At 37.0% G+C, this 16838-nt stretch overlaps 1 long non-coding RNA gene across 15 annotated transcripts in view; it reads right to left on the bottom strand.

Moving 5' to 3' along the window:
• Window positions 1-16838, bottom strand: part of LOC138829525 (uncharacterized) — a 43532-nt gene that overhangs the window by 12688 nt on the left and 14006 nt on the right. For 5 of the 15 annotated variants that reach the window (XR_011372659.1, XR_011372653.1, XR_011372650.1 and 2 more), the window contains 7 exons: window positions 14803-15004; window positions 14404-14543; window positions 14160-14309; window positions 9539-9621; window positions 8575-8714; window positions 7485-7588; window positions 1686-4382 (listed from right to left, as the gene is read on the bottom strand). This is a non-coding gene — a long non-coding RNA (uncharacterized lncRNA). The remainder of the gene's footprint in view (window positions 1-1685; window positions 4383-7484; window positions 7589-8574; window positions 8715-9538; window positions 9622-14159; window positions 14310-14403; window positions 14544-14802; window positions 15005-16838) is intronic. The other 10 variants (XR_011372652.1, XR_011372661.1, XR_011372662.1 and 7 more) reach the window with 8 other exon arrangements.

The following is a 16838-nucleotide window of genomic DNA, read 5'->3' on the forward strand; positions in this document are numbered from 1 at the left end:
GAGTCAGGGAGGAACTTTAAAGCAAAATGTAAATATCAGAAACAAGAAAAAAAGATGGACTAATTTTGGCATAAAATAGTATGTTGGTATATATCACTAACAAAAACTAGAATAACATATTTGAAAAAAAATAATCTGCAACATATTTGATAGGTAATATATGTTGTAAAAATATTTTTAAGCTTTCAGATGCAGAGTGGTAGCTCAACAAAATGAAGCTGGAAATTGAAATATAACAGGGGAAAGTAAAGGGGAGGAGTGTAAATGAATGAAGAGTGGGTAGTAATGGCAGTATGCAGTGATAATATTCAATGCATATCCTATGAAATGAGGAAAGTTGAAGAAATGGCTTGGGTTGGTGAGAGGGAGGTGGTAGAATGATGATAGGATTGATATTGAGTAAGATACTTTGTACTTATAAACTGGTACATTGACAGATAAACCCTTTGTACAACTACTTGAAGATAATCAAAATATAAAAAACAAAAAAAATTTAGCTGGGTGCCAGTGGCTACAACTGTAACTCTAGCTTCTTAGGAGGATTTGAGTATTGAAGCCAATCTGGGCAGGAAAATCCATGAGATTTTCACCTCTAATTAATCACCAAAATGTCAGAAATAAAAGTTCTGGCTCAAGTGGTAGAGCACTAGCCCCAAGCAAAAAGAGTTCAAAAATAGTGCCCAGACCCCATTGTTCAAGCCCTGTACCAACAGACACACACACACACACACACACACACACACACACACACACACACACACACACACACACACACACACACACACACACACAAATGTCTCAAAACTCACTAAAAAGAAATCTTCCTAGGCTGGTAGTAGTGACTCACACCTCTAATCCGAGCTACTCAGCTTGATATCTGAGGCACTTAGTTCAAAGACAATCCAAGCAAGAAGATCCTTGAGCCTTATATGTAAATAAATAATAAAAAACCAGAAGAGGGGCTGTGGCAATACACAATACAGGCACAAAAGGCAAAACAAAACTTGTTTCAGTCAAATAACATCATATATTATACTCAGAGTAATATAAATTGTCAAAAAGACCTTTTGAAAATATATACAAAAAGCACTAAAAGTACTAGTACCCTTTAACCCACTGGCTGTAACAAAACAATAAAAGAGAGGCAATTGATAAGCTAAGATGATGTTTACCATGCTAATTCATAACTTAAAAAGTGAAGAAACATATAAACTAGCTAGTAGGTGATTGAATAATACAATACTTTTTATCATGACATTCAGACATACAATGTTAGTCTACGTATATATTTATGTAGATAGATGATAAATAGCTAGATAGGTAGATATATGAGCAGAAATATATTTGCTGCTAATTATTCAATATTAAAAGCCTCCACAAGCATTTATATATTCCTATTCTAAGTTCTTGTCTCCTGCCTCAACATAAAAGGAAAATAAACATCCATAACTAGCATTTTACTTTTACAGGAACTGAGCACAATCTTCTCAAACAGGTCACTCCATCTTTCACCACACAGTCAAGCCCTCTACTTTTTAAATTTACATATCTCCTTTTTAAATTTGAGGCTAGAATTCTTACACTTCTCCCCCCTCCTCTCTCGTGACAACTAAAAGTGTAAATGGTCATCATGTTTTTTAAATACGCTCATTGAAGCCAGGACCCAATCACCTTCTTAGTCTTACTTTATTTCCATTCTTTTTGTTGTTGTTGTTGGTCATGGGGCTTGGATGCTGTCCCTCAGCTCTTCAGTTCAAGGTTAGCACTCTTAACACTTGATGCACAGTGCCACTTCCAGTTTTCTGAGTGGTTTATTGGAGATAAGAGTCTTATGGCCTTTCCTGCCTGGGTTGGCTTTGAACCGTGATCCTCAGATCTCAGCCTCCTGAGTAACTAGGATTACAGGTGTGAGCCACCAGTGCCCAGCCTCACTTTATTTCCAAAAGAAAGCGTCCAGCTCTCAAAGCAGAGCCTTATACAAAACATGTACCAAATAAATTTATTCCATTAACATTTTCTATGTACTTACTGCATGACAGCAGGACAATACAATACTGTGTTTGGATCTCAAAAATCATGAAATATGTTCATGTATAAATATGACTAGTGCTTGGGAAAATTGGGAAGTGGAGTAGAAGTATCAATAGGTTATTGATATATTATTATCCTCACAATAGTATGTATATTAGCTCAAATTCCCAAAAATAGCTCAACAATGTCTTATGCATGTTTTAAATATTTGATAACAATATGTCTATATAAATATATCAAGTATCAATAGATATTTGGGAATAAGAGAGGTAAAATAGAGAAAAAAGGCTTTGATTAACCTAGACATAAACAATAAACAAGTACTACTATACTGAAGCCTGTATCTTGAGAGGTGGAGATTAACACTGTCAAATTCAGATTCACCATACATCTTCCAAGAATACAATTCTGAAGATATATAAGCAAAAGTTATGGTTATAGTTTGGAAAGAATCCAATGATAGATCTGAAGTTTGTCTTCCTTTCTTAGGGAAATAGAAATGTAAGAGGAAGATATCAAAACATTCCCAACACAACAGTTGATTTCCTCCTGGTATCATTTAGTGCATTTTTAATCTAACTTGACTCATTTTCTAAATTGTTACAGTTCCTCAAACTATGGTGCAGAATGACAATATGAAAAGAATGCAAATGCAGTGAGACAAAGGTAATCTCTACAAATTAGTTCATTTAAACTTGCTTGCTATTTTCTCATTCAAAAATGCTATACTGATGCATTTCACTCAAAGTGGATTTCACTCAGTATTCTTTTGCTTGCTTGCATTTTGAGTTCTGCTGCCTACTTTGTTAGCATAGGGTTGAGTAAGGGCAGTTCATGCTGCAAAACACAAGAAAAAAAACAGAATGTCTGTAATCTTAATGCAAAATGTTGCCATCTATTGTTATAGGAAATGATATTGAAATTTCAAAACCTAAATGAGTAAGATGAATCAGTAACTGAATAGAATTTGTCACATAATGTTTCCAATGGGAATAATAAAACAGTACAATCATCAAGGCATTTTTAAAAAGAAAAGAAAAGGTAGGCATGGTGATTCACATCTGCAATCCCTACTCATTAGACTGAGGAAGATCATTGTTCAAGGTCAATATGAGACAAAACTTTACAAGACCCTATTCTCAACCAGAAAGAGTGTAGAGGTGTACACCTATCATCTCAGCTAGGGCACGTAGACACAAACACACACACACACACACACACACACACACATACACACACACACACACACACACACACACACACACACACACACACACACACACACAAAGAACAAGAGGATTACAGCCTATGCTGGCTCATGCCAAAACCAGAGATTTTTATCTCAAAACTCACAAGCACTTCTGTGCTCATAAGAGAGTAATTGAGGGGGCTGGGAAGGTGGCTCAGTGGTAAAGCGCTTGCCTTGCATGCCTGAGGCCCTGGGTTCGATTCCTCAGCACCACATAAGCAAAAAGAAAAAAATCCGGAAGTGGCACTGTGGCTCAAGTGGTAAAGCGCTAGCCTTGAGCTGAAGAGCTGAGGAACAGCTCCCAGGCCCAGAGTTCAGGCCGCACAACCGGACCAAAAAAAAAAAGAGAGAGTAATTGACTACCATGTCAAAGACTTGATTTCAAATCCTAGTATTTCCAGAGAAAAAATACTTTAAATGATGATAATATAGCAACTTTCAATTGACTATCCTTTGAAAAAGGGGACTTAAAGATAGATATTTGAGGCATCTGAACACTGGTTTTAAGGTGAAAGTTTCCAAGAGTTGGCTGGGAAGGAATTCTGGACATGGGTTCTCTGCAGTTTTTCAGTGCATGAAAATACCATGGCAATTCAGAAAATTTCGGCATGAGCCAAGGAGACCTAGGGTTTCTCCTATTCCATCCTGTAATGTTTTCGGAGTGTCTGCTTTGACTTCGAGGTCTTTGATCCATTTGGAATTGATTCTGGTGTAGGGTGATATATAAGGATCTTGCTTTAGTTTTCTACAAGTAGTTAACCAATTTTGCCAGCAACATTTACTGAAGAGGCTGTCTTTCTTCCATTCTATTTTTTTAGCTCCCTTTTCAAAGATTAGATGGCTATAGGTCTGTAGGTTCATTTCTGGGTTTTCAATTCTATTTTATTGGTCCTGAGGTCTGTTCTTATGCCAATACCAAGCTGTTTTGATTACTATGTCTTTATAGTAGAGTTTGAAATTTAGTATTGATATTCCTCCAGCAGTGTTCTTTCCGTTGAGGAGCGTTTTTGCTATTCGGGGTCTTTTATTGTTCCATATGAATTTTTGGATTGCCTCTTCTATTTCCTTGAAGAAAGCAGGCCAAAATTTTCTGAATAGAGACCTGGAAACACAACAAATCAAAGAAAGTTTGGACAAATGGGATTGCATGAAGTTGCAGAGCTTCTGCATGGCAAAGGACATAGCTAGCAAGATCAATAGAAAGCCCACCGATTGGGAGAAGGTCTTCACTAGCCATACAACAGACAAGGGTCTCATATCTAAAATATACTTGGAACTCAACAAATTAAACCCCCACAACAAATCCTCAAAGAAACAACTGTCCAATAAATAAGTGGGCTAAAGACTTAAAGAGAAACTTCTCTGAAGAAGAAAGAAGGATGGCCAATAGACACATGAAGAAATGCTCAACATCCCTAGCCATAAAAGAAATGCACATCAAACAACATTGAGATACCACCTCACTCCAGTTAGAATGGCAAAAATCAAGAACTCTAACAACAACAGATGCTAGAAGGGATGTGGACAGAAGGGATCCTTACTTCATTGTTGGTGGGAATGTAAACTTGTTCAACCACTTTGGAAAGCAGTATGGAGGTTCCTCAAAAGACTTCACATAGAGCTCCCCTATGATCCAGCAATCCCACTTTTGGGCATTTACCCAAATGTTTACAAACAAGACCACACTAAAGCTACCAGCACAACTATGTTTATTGCAGCATTATTTACCATAGCTCAGATATGGAACCAACCCAGATGTCTCTCAGTAGATGAAAAGATCAAGAAAATGTGGTATATATAAACAATGGAATTCTATGCCTCCATCAGAAAGAATGACATTGCCCCATTTGTTAGGAAATGGAAAAACTTGGGAAAATTATATTAAGTGAAGCAAGCCAGGTACAAAGAAACATAGGTCCCATGGTTTCCCTTATTTGCAATATCTAGTATATATATGAGTCAAGCGGAAAAGGTCAGATAATGTGATGTTAGGAAAATGAACCCTTAGATATGTATTTTAATGTTTTTTTTCTTTCATGCATTTGTTTCTAATGCATTTGTAAGATTATTTCTTTGTTGCTTTGTATGTCCCTCCCCCACAGGATAACCCCTGCTTTCACTATATTTGATGTCAGTATAACTTGTGGAGGAGATGGAGAAAAACAAGTCGTTTAAGGATACAGGTGGACCTGTTGCAACAATGAGAAGTACAAGTTGTCATGTCGAAAATGAGCTTTACAACGTTGGTGTGGGGGTGGGAGGTGGGAGGATTGGGTTGGAGGGTGGGGAGGAGGCTGGGAAGGGATGTGAAGTGTAAACAAAGGAGGAGGCTGCAATGCTTGATAAGAAATGCACGAATTATCCTGCGCATGTAATTGTAACCCCTCTGTACAGTATGTTCACAAAAATAAAAAAAAAAAAAATAAAATACCATGGCAAGGGCACTGAAAACCAGTGAAATAGAAATCTCCCTTTTATTTTACTGCAAGTCTTCAGAAATACAAGAGAAGCCTCATTGGTCTAAAGACTGTAACAAGAGTATTGTTTCATTAGGAGATAATGGTGTTTTTCAGCCACTGTCTTCTTCTAATACATGGAACAGATTTTAGTAAATATTGCGCAATTGATTCTGTACAACTTAAAATTTTGAGGCATGGAGTAAAACCAGATCTTTGGAATCAAGAATCAAAAATAGAGCAGTATAACTTGGCAGAGTTAAAGAGGGAACAAGAAACAAAGGAAGTAAACAAGAACGAATAAGGGAAGGGCTAAGAAAATATTATAAGTAAAAGAATCAACACATTAAAAAACTGAAGCCTATCAAAATACATCGAAGTATCCTATTGACTTGGTCAACCCTTCTACATTTAGTTCTATCCTAGTTATTATGGCTGCTCAGTCTCTGAAAGCTCAGATCTACAATGTTTAGAATTAAGAAGTAAATTGATACAATATAAAAAATAGGAAAGTAGCACATTTTTTTTCATTTGCAACTTATTCACATCCTTCAAATTTAAAATACATAATGGGAAAATACAGTTAAATAATTACCTGGTAGAGCCAATAAAATTTGACTCAGTTTGGGGGAAAAGATTAAGGTGGTTATGGATTTAGAATTTCTTACAATGACATTATGTACAAGACATTATGTCGAAAAATGAATCTTACAACTTTGGCGGGGGTGCGAGAGCACGGGATGGGAGGGCAGGGATGGTAAGGTGGAGGCAACAATGCTTAATAAGAATTGTACTCATGGGCTGAGAAGGTGGCTTAGTGGTAGAGAGCTTGCCTTGCATGCATGAGGCCCTGGGTTTGATTACTCAGCACCACATAAACAAAAAGAATAAAGCCGGAAGTGGTGCTGTGGCTCAAGTGGTAGAGCACTAGCTGTGAGCTGAAGAGCTGAGGGACAGTGCCAGGCCCAGAGTTCAGGCCCCATGACCGGACCACCCACCCAAAAAAAAGAATTGTACTCATTACCTTGCTCATGTAATTGTAACCCCTCTGTATGGTATTTTCACAATAATAAAAACTTATTACTAGTAAGTTTTAGCAATGTTTATCTTACATCTCTAATTTTGATGATCATCAAAAGAAGTCTGACTCTTAAAAGAACTTATGTTCTTATACAAATAGAATATTTATCTGAAAAGTAAAGCTTTCCTTTAAATGCTAATTTCTTCAATTGGCTACTTCATCATGAGATTTGAAGTTTATTGTCTTTCTTCTAGAGTTGATTTTTTGTTATCAGCAGTTATAAGAATAAGTCAAATGCATGATTTCAAAAGAACATCTGGATAGTAGAACATTTGCCTAGCACAAGTGAGAGGTCCTGAGTTTGATCCTCAGTAGCCCAAGAGAAGGTGGAGGAGGAAGATGTAGGCAGAAAGGGTGTAATGGGTGTGCAGAAGGATAAAAAGGAAGAGAAAGCAGAAGTAAAGCATCATATTATTCACTGTGAAACTGGTAGAAAAGCATGACCTTATTCTGTTATTTCTGCTGACACTATAAGCAGGAGGATTCATAGATTTCTCATAAGGAACAAAAGTGCTGAGCCATACCCAGGATTGGAAAAAGCAATTGTTCCTGTTTCCATCATGTTAAATGTTTGTATGTTGGTTACCCTGAGGATAATTTCTTTCAAAATTATCTCTATTTTTCCTGCAATTAACTTCATGTCTACGTATCTATAGGTTTAACTTACCTAGGTTTTAGTTTGATGTGTTTTCTCTCTTGAGTTGAAGAGGTAACTGTGAAGAGTATGGGGCTCTGAAATGGAATTAACTTTGTCCAGAATGTTATCTTGTGCTGTCAAAATAGTTACAATAAATATTTAAAGATCTGTGATGTATCATGCATCATATAGCAAGCAGCTAATGTATTAATGACATACTTCTGGTGTACATTAATGACTGAGATTTCTGATGTACTTATTAGTAAAGTTTTTTAATCTCTCTTGTGTACTTACTTGTAAAGTTTTTTTTACTGTCTTCAAGTATAGCTACATATGCATTTGTCTGACCATATATCATTGCAAGTATGGCTAATTTCTTAGGGTTCCTCATTACATGGTCATTTTATGGTACCTCCAAATTTTTTGGTTGTCAGAGCCAAGGGTGTTTTATTTCCCGTCTAACTGCCATGAATTCCCACAATGATGAAAACTCATTGGGTGGTTAGTTGAGATCCTCAGTAATCCGTGGCTTATATTTACATTTTTCTCTTAAGAAGAATTTTTTATTAATATCAGAACTTAATATTAATATTACAATATAATATAATCATATTATAATAACATTATTAGTATTGAGGCTTTTCTTGGCCATTCCTTGAGGATTTTCCTTGGAAATCTATTGTCTTTTTCTAGGTATAATTGTGTATCCTACCCCCAAGGATTTTGAGATCCAAGGTTTCAGAGATCCAAATTTCAAGCAAATCATTCAGAACTCTGTTTATATTGCCTACTTTTATATTAATTTACAGCACTATGCCTTCAAAATACTTTATAAATTTGCCCATTCTTCTGTCCTCAAGAATTTGGACAGGCTTTTAAACAATATCTTAGAAATCTATTCTCTTGGTGCTTTATGTACTACTTCACTTACCTTATTAGGATCTGTTAACCATAATCTTCTGGTACTATTGCTCTTATCTTTTTTCTAATCTTCTCTGTGGGGTATCATGTATCCCCTGAGGTGAGACCAATTTTAGGCCATATATGGTTCCCTCATCTGTCTCATCTTTCTTCCCAGACATAAGTATTAAGAACTAACTTAGCTAGTTTTCTTGCTCACCTGAATGATTTCTCAGTACAATGTAATTCAATAGTACATCTTACAGATGAATAATCAGAGATGTGTGATCTTAGATTTCCTTTTCTTCTTTCTGTTAAGTCAAATATATGCCTTCCCAGTTCTCCAAACCTCAAAACAATCTGTATAAAAAAATAAGGCATCAAAGGTATATGATAATTGGTTATTATTTTTCATGAAGTTTTTTTTTAATGACTGGTAGACAGGACAGACAGAAATGGCTGCCTTGCTTTTGAAGTTTTTTTTTTTTTTTTAATGACTGGTAGACAGGACAGACAGAAATGGCTGCCTTGCTTTCCCTTCATCTGGTTCACCTAATTCCATTTTGGACATTTTGAGATGTGTTATCACCTCAACCTACAGCTACATTCAGAAATCACTAATCATGGAAGTTATTTTGCTACTCTTATTCTGAATGATTATTCAATTATTTTACTGAATATCAATATAAGTTATGATATGCCACTTTCAAAATAAAGAACAGAAAACAATTATCACTCATACAATGCTATTCATTCATTAATCATTTAACAAATATATTTTGAACAGTTTTGTGGGTTGGGGGACATGGGTATATCTGCTGTACTGGAGCTTGAATTCCAGGCCTGGGTGCTGTCCCTGAGCTATTTTGCTTAAAGCTAAAGCTCTACTACTTGAGCCACTTCTGACTTTTACATAAGTTAATTAGATATAAGGGTCTCACAGGCTTTCCTGCTCAGTCTGGCTTTAAATTGTAATTCTCGGATCTCAGACTCCAGAGTGGCTAGGATTGCAAGAATGAACTATTGGGCCGAGCTGAGAGCTAGAGATATAGTGTTGAGCAAAAACATTATATCTAGTCTTATAAACTGTAAGTCTTCTACAGAAAAGGGTCATTAGACAATTACCACACAAAACAAGTAAAGAATAGCATTAATTCCACAAGGTGCAAAGCAATTGTACTCACCTATTCAAGTCCACAATTGAAGGGCAAGCTGATACAAAAAGTTTTCCCAACAGACAAGGAAAGTTTACAGGAACCCAGGAAGCCTGTGAATAACAACTTCCTTTAGATAGGTAGAGTTGAATATCAGCACTTTCCTGTTTCCTCTAAAGATGCTTTTGGTCTAAACCCTTTATCTCTGAGGAGTTAGGTGAGTCACAAAGGAATGGATTGGTCTCAGAGAGCCTTGTTTCCTAGTAGTGATCAAGAACCCTGAGTATCCCATGTTATAACCTCAGGTGAGGGATGTCTTTTTTATACTGTCCTGGAGCAGCTGGAGGTCTATAGACATAATGAGATAAGACAATATTCAGTAAGCTAGAAGACATTTATCTGCACTTGCTGTTAGCAAGGAAGCTTCTCCCCATAGTTTTCAAAGGTCTAGCCTCTCTAGAGTAGGTTCAGTTTTGGACAAGTGGGTGGAAGAGCCATGAAACCGGAGAATCAGCAGGAATTTTGCCAAAAAGAAATTGCCCATTCACTTTAGGGTGAAAAATGTATTTTAGTAAGACTTAGAAGAGTGTGGCTTCTCATCAGTGGCACAAGCTCAGCAGCATCATGGGACAAGCCACTGATACATGCTGCACTGCAGGAACTCCAAAACATGACAAGAAATGTTACAAATGCTATCATACATCATATCTTTTTTGTAATGTGTACAGAAAAGCTATATGCATATATAGAACCAGTAAGTAGTCTCTCTTGGGGCCAAGTATCAGAATGGGGTTTGCCACATTGACCCCAAGATGGGATGCATCATAATTGCATGGGGTATGGCATGGTAGGGTATGTCTGTAATCTAGGCTATTAAAAAATTAGAGGCAGAAAGAATTACTTGAGCCCAGGAACATAAGCCTAGCCAAATATAACATAAGCCAGACAAACAGCAAACAAAAAAGCATTAGTAGCTCCCCAACTGGCAGGGTAAAGAGGCTTCATGGAGGCAGTACAGGTACCAGTCCTTGTCTTTAATTGTTCCAGTCCAGGGACCACACATGAGAGTAATGAAGCCTTTCGATCTGTGAAGATTTGGCCTGAATTATCACAGCATGTAGCACCTAAAATGCATGACCAGTAATAAAACTGCACCATTATATACATCTAATCCAGATAAGCTTTCAGAGAGCAAAAATATTTTTAAAAATACAGAAAAGAAATTCAAATAAACACATGCTCCACTTTTGTATTCTTATTTATTATCTCAGTAGCAAGTTCATAAATAGATGAGGGAGCCATCTGGGGTAGAAATGATAAAGGAATGAAATAGAAGGAAAAAGTTGTTTTTTCTGACTACATTGCCTTATATTTTGTAACGAAAGATCTTCTCAGTCTATGTACTCTCTCAGAAGTTCGTATACAGAACCTTCTATAGAGGAGAAAGAAGATCAACTGACTTGTCTGGATGGGATCCTTACAGATCCCATTTCTCCTAAGCTGGTGGGTCTTAGGATTCTTGCACTGCATATGGAAAAGTCAGACCCATAAAAATACATACTTATATCTATTTTTTTCCAAAAACTTCCATGTATTTATTACTCAGTTCATTCTTAGAGCAAAGTAAAAGAAAAAGGGAAATCAGACTTTTAATTTAAACTACAAATATTTCTGGGTAGTATTAAATATTTCAGTCTGAATTATGTAGAGCATAAATATTTATGAATTATCTTGATTCTTCTCCAATGTAGGAGTTGTGCATAACTTTGTTATGAGCTTTGTATTTTTTTTCTAAAACCATTGGAAAATGGGCCATGTTTGCTTTTGTTTCTTGAATGACTACACTCACTTCATCCTGACAGTCTTTGTAAAAAGACCTGGTAAACAGCCCTTTTAAATATATACATCATGTTGAACGCATAGAAAAACATATCTATTGAAAGTTAAAAATCCATTGTTGTTCTATGTTAAGCAAATCAAACAAATTTGTCACACAATACCCAGTCTTTATAAATTGGTTCTAAATTGATACACTAAAAAAAATCTAGTGATTTTTCATTGTTTATATGGTGAATTTGTCTAAGTTGTCAAATCCCTTTGATTTCTTTTAATTTTATGTCCAAGACTGGAACTCTAAATCAGTATATTCTGCTTTCGCTCATTGGCTCTACCAACTAATCCAAGCTTCCAACCTCAATTTAATCCCCTTTAAAATAAGAATAACTGATTTAGGAGTTACTCTTTTGCTTACTTCTGTTTTTTTCTATAATGTTAAATAATTTTTGATGCAGTTAAATCATATTTCCATTGTTAAAAATGTTTTAGGATGTTGTTCCATTACATAATCCCTGTACTTGGTTTTCTAGAATGATTCTTAAATAACTCTAGTCATTTTAGTTGGACAGAAAGCTCTACAAACTGAGATTTTAACATATATCAAGTATGACTCTATAATCCACAAATCAAACTAATAGATTGAAAGCCAATAAGAGTCAAATTGTAGGTTACTGTCTAAGAACTTGGAAAAATCACCAGGATTGTTATGATGTTGAAAAGATTACGTTACTGCATTGTTGGTGGGATTGTAAACTTGTTCAACCACTTTGGCAAGTAGTATGGAGGTTCCTCAAAAGACTCCACATAGAGCTCCCCTATGACCCAGCAATCTCACTTTTGGGCATTTAACCAAATGTTTACAAACAAGACCACACTAAAGCTACCAGCACAACTATGTTTATTGCAGCATTATTTACTATAGCTAAGATATGGAACCAACCCAGATGCACCACAGTAGATGAATGGATCAAGAAAATGTGGTATATATACACAATGGAATTCTATGCCTCCAGCAGAAAGAACAACATTGCCCCATTTGTTAGGAAATGGAAAAACTTGGAAAAAAATTATATTATGTGAAGTAAGCCAGGCCCAAAGAAACATAGGTCCCATGGTATCCCTTATTTGCAATACCTAGTATATGTCTGAGTCACGCAGAAAAGGTCGATTAAGGTGATGTTAGGGAAATGAACCCTAAGATATGTATTCAAATGTTTTTTTTCTTTCATGCGATTGTTTCTAACACATTTATAAGATTATTTCTTTGTTGCTTTGTATGTCCCCCTCCCCCATAGTATAACCCCTGCTTTCACTGTATTTGATGTCGGTATAATTTGTGGAGGGAAAGGATAAAAACAAATCATTTAAATAGGGATACAGGTGGACCCATTGCAACAGTGAGATGTACAAGTAATTATGTCGAAAAGGAACTTTACAACTTTGGTGCAGGGGGGTAGCAGGGAGCATTGGGTGGGGGATGGGGGGAGGATGGGAAGGGATGGGAAGGGGAAACAAAGGAGGAGGCTACAATACTTGATAAGAAATGTACTCATTGTCTTGCCCATGTAATTGTATCCCCTCTGTACAGTATTTTCACAGTAAAAAGAAAAGATTAGATGATAAAAATGTATTTCAAGTTGTTTAGCATGATTTGTCTAGGCACCAGAGTTCTGTGAGGGGGAAAAAAGGAAATCTATGTTGAAGTTCACATAGATATATAAAAAGTGCTTCAAGTTTATTAGGCATAAAGCCAATAGGCCCCAAAATAAAGTTTAATTATAAAGCCAAGCTGGATATGAAAAACAATGAGGTAAAGTAGAAAATTCTTGAAGGAAATTAATATATAACTGAAATGGCTTCTGGAGCTTTTAAAAAATTATAACTGGCAGACTAAACTAGAAATCAATCATCTTATAAATATGTTAGAAACAATAGCAAGAAAGAAAAACAATTTAAGTCCTTATCTTGAGGTAAATGCTTGATAAGAAATGTACTCATTACCATGCTCATGTAATTGTAACCCCTCTGGTATGGTATTTTCACAGTAAAAACAAAACTTATTAATAAAAAATCAATCAATTGCCTTTAAATCAAACATTGGTTATTCTTCATCAGAAGTTCTTAAAACATGACTGGTGCATATTGTAGAAGGCATGAAATTTTTGTTTTGCTGTTTTCTGGCCCTTCTATACCATTAGGGATACTGTATTATTCTTTGTGTAATCACCTCAAATCCAGATTACTTTAGAATTATTCAACTTGGAAGTTCCTTTGCTATACTCATATCCTGACACACTCTTTAACTATTCTATACTGAGTATTGATATAGTGAAAAATATTCCAGTGTTAAAATAATAAAACAAATAAGCTACCACTAAATGAGAGCTATTCATTCACAATTCAATTAACAAATTATTTTAGGCAGTTTTATATACATAGCCTCTGCTAAGGGCTAAAGAAACAATGATGACCAAGACAAAGGTTATTTCTAGTCTTGTGAGCTGTAAAGTTTTGTATGGAAAAGAGACACTATGCTGGTAGCTCATGCCTATGGTCCTAGCTACTCAAAGCCTCATGTGGTAGAGAACTAGACATCACACACACACACACACACACACACACACACACACACACACACACACACACACACACACACACACACACACACAACAACCTCAGGGACACTTTTCCAATCCTTAGTTCAAGCCCCAATAATGGTACTAAAGAAAGAAAGAAATAAGAGGCACAAAAAAATATCACACAACCCACATGACTGACATTGTTACACAGCAAGGAAGGAAAAGAAGGTACTCACCTATTCAGATCCACAGTCTAAGAACAAGTTGGTGAAAAAGTGTTCCCAGAAGACCAAACAGGAGACCCAAGAAACTTCCCAATAGCAACCTCTTATGGGTAGGCACAGTTAAGTATCACATCTTCCTTCTTGCTCTGAAGAATGCTATGACTAATTACAGAAAACCTAATGGGTTAGGTGATTCACAAAGGAATAGAATGTTCACAGATACCTTCTATAGTTTTCCAGTAGTGTTATCAAGTACCTTGAATAGGTCTGGGAAGTTGACTCAGTGGTAGAGTGTTTGCCTTGCATGCATGAGTCCCTGGTTTCATCTCATCAGCACCACATAAGCAGAAAAAAGCTGGAAGTGGTGCTGTGGCTCAAGCCACTCAAGCTGAAGAGCTGAAGGACAACACCCAGGCCCAGAGTTCAGGCCCCACAACCAACAACAAATAAAAAAGAAACGTCAGTAGTCCAATGTAATACCTTCAGATCAGAAATATCTTTTTCAGTTATCCTCAACACTGAACAACTCTACAGCCAGGGAATGTGTGGAGGCTGAGCAGGCAGTATTTGAAGGAGGAAGGACCATGCCTCCTGCATCTTTTACAGCAATTATATTCAAAACATAATAAAACTTCAGTAACAAAAAAAGAAATACCTTTTCTCATGATACTTGCATAGCTGGAGGACAGCTACACAAAATCCAACACAAAACATAAGTAAGAAATCCTTTCCTTGTTGTGCTTCACTATCCAGGCTTCTCTAAGGTGAACTCAGTTTTGCCTATTCCCCAGTCGATAGAGAAGCCATGAGTCAGGAGCAAGGGCACGACTTTTGCCAGAAAAAGGACTGCCAGTTTCCTTTAAGGAGAGAGGACAAAATAGGTCAGAGGAAAAGTGTGTTAAGAAATAATGTGAAGTCCCATGGTTTCCCTTATTTGCAATATATAATATATATATGAGTCAAGCAGAAAAGATCAGATAAAGTGATGTTAGGAAAATGAACCCTTAGATATGTATTTTAATGTTTTTTTTCTTTCATGCATGTGTTTCTAACGCATTTATAATATTATTTCCTTGTTGCTTTGTATGTCCCTCCCCCACAGTATAACCCCTGCTTTCACTATATTTGATGTCAGTATAACTTGTGAAGGAGATGGGGAAAAACAAGTCGTTTAAGGATACAGGTGGACCTGTTGCAACAATGAGAAGTACAAATTGTCATGTCGAAAATGAGCTTTACAATGTCGGTGCAGGGGTGGGGGGAGGGGAGGGGAAGAATTGGGAATGGGGGGAGGGGGAGGCTGGGAAGGGATGTGAAGGGTAAACAAAGGAGGAGGCTGCAATGCTTGGTAAGAAATGTGCGCATTATCCTGCCCATGTAATTGTAACCCCTCTGTATAGTATGTTCACAAATAAAATTAAATTAAATTAAAAAAAAAAGAAATAAGGTGAAGACTGGTTTCTCATCAGTGGAATGTGCTTACAGCCATGAAGTACAACCCTGTATAAATGCTGTACTTATGGAGGAACCAATAGACAGCTGTCTATTTGCCTATGTGCAAATGGGGATTGGCTACAATGAACATAAGATCATATTATAGAATGATTAAAAAGAATTCTTTTATTAATTTTTTTTTGTCAGTCGTGGGGCTTGAACTCTGGGCCTGGGCGCTGTCCCTCAGCTCTTCAGCTCAAGGCGAGCACTCTACCACTTGAGCTACAGAGCCACTTCTGGTTTTCTGGTGGTTTATTGGAGATAGGAGTCTCACGGTCCCTCTTGCCCGGGCTGGCTTTGAACCGCGATCCTCAGATCTCAGCCTCCTGAGTAGCTAGGATTACAGGTCTGAGCCACCAGCACCCGGCTATTAATAAGTTTTTTTTTGTGAAAATACTGTACAGAGGGGTTACAATTACATGAGCAAGGTAAAGGTAATGAGTATGTTTCTTATCAAGCATTGTTGCCTCCTCCTTTGTTTCCCCTTACCATCCTTGCCCTCCTACTCCCCTGCCTCACCCCACTCTACACCCCCTTCCACTAATGCCCCACACAAACATGCCAAAGGGAACCAGGCACCAGTAGCTCAAACTTGTAATCTTAGCTACTTAGGAGACTGAAATCTAAGGATCAACATTCTAAACCAGCCCAGTCTGTAAGAACCTGATCTCCAATTAACCACCAAATGGCTGGATGTAGAGCTGTGATTCAAGTGGTAGAGCACTAGTCCTGACCAAAATAGTTGAGGGACAGTGCCCAAGGTCTGAGATTAATCTCTAAGACCAACATACCCACACACACACACACACACACACACACACACACACACACACACACACACACACACACACACACACACACACAAACACATAAACACACACACACACACACACCAAAAAACTGGATTGAGCCTAACATGGTAGGGGTGTTCCTATAGTCCCAGGTGCACAAAAAGCTGAGAAACTAGAAATAATTGAGACCTTGTACTAAAATGAACAGCAAACAAAAGGCATTAGTTGTTCCCCACCTCAGCTGGAGGGCCCCTATGGTAATAGTTTAGATAAAAGAATGATCTCTGTCTAGTTCAGCACAGATACTACACAGTGAGTAAATAAGTCTTTAGATGATTACACATAGGGCTTTCAGTCATCACAGTGTGTATCAGCCAGCATTAGTGATCCAGAACCTCAAACGCTC

The sequence above is a fragment of the Dipodomys merriami genome, unplaced genomic scaffold, assembly GCF_024711535.1.
Source record: "Dipodomys merriami isolate MVZ:Mamm:240054 unplaced genomic scaffold, mDipMer1.0.p SCAF_1734, whole genome shotgun sequence".
Classification (NCBI taxonomy): domain Eukaryota; kingdom Metazoa; phylum Chordata; class Mammalia; order Rodentia; family Heteromyidae; genus Dipodomys; species Dipodomys merriami.